This window comes from Octodon degus, unplaced genomic scaffold, assembly GCF_000260255.1.
Source record: "Octodon degus isolate 3935 unplaced genomic scaffold, OctDeg1.0 scaffold00105, whole genome shotgun sequence".
NCBI lineage: Eukaryota > Metazoa > Chordata > Mammalia > Rodentia > Octodontidae > Octodon > Octodon degus.
The window spans coordinates 9,424,648-9,425,181 of NW_004524681.1; positions in this window are offsets into that span (position 1 = coordinate 9,424,648).

Here is a 534-nt window from a genome sequence, read left to right on the forward strand (position 1 = left end):
GGGCCCAGCACCCTACAGCCATACTCTGCCCTACCTGTTGACCCTGGCTCAGCAAGAATAGGGCATTCTGGTGCCCAGTCCCCCAAACTGTCTCTGCTTGTGACCCCAAGGTGCAACTCCTCCTCTGGAAGGCTCTCTGTTGGCAATGAGTTACACGGGTGATTTCCATTTTTTCTTATTTTTATTTTTTAAATTTTTTTGGTGGAACCAGAGATTAACCGCAGCACTTCCTGCCGGCTAGGGGGGCATCTGGCCTGAGCCACCGCCCAGCCCTACGTTACTATTCTTATGGTTCCAAACACAGCTCAGCCTCACCTTGAAGCCACTCCTGCCAAGACTCGGAGGAGAGGCTGGGTGTGGGCAGGGGCGGGGGCGGCTGGGGTGGTGTCAGGGGTTCTGGTCGTTGGGGTCGCACTTGAGCATGACTTTCAGCCCCACTCCCTTTTTGGATGTTTCAAAGGCTTCTATAGCTTTCTCCAGAGGAAACCGATGGGTGACTAAGGGCTTTACATTCACAGACTTGGATGCAAGCAT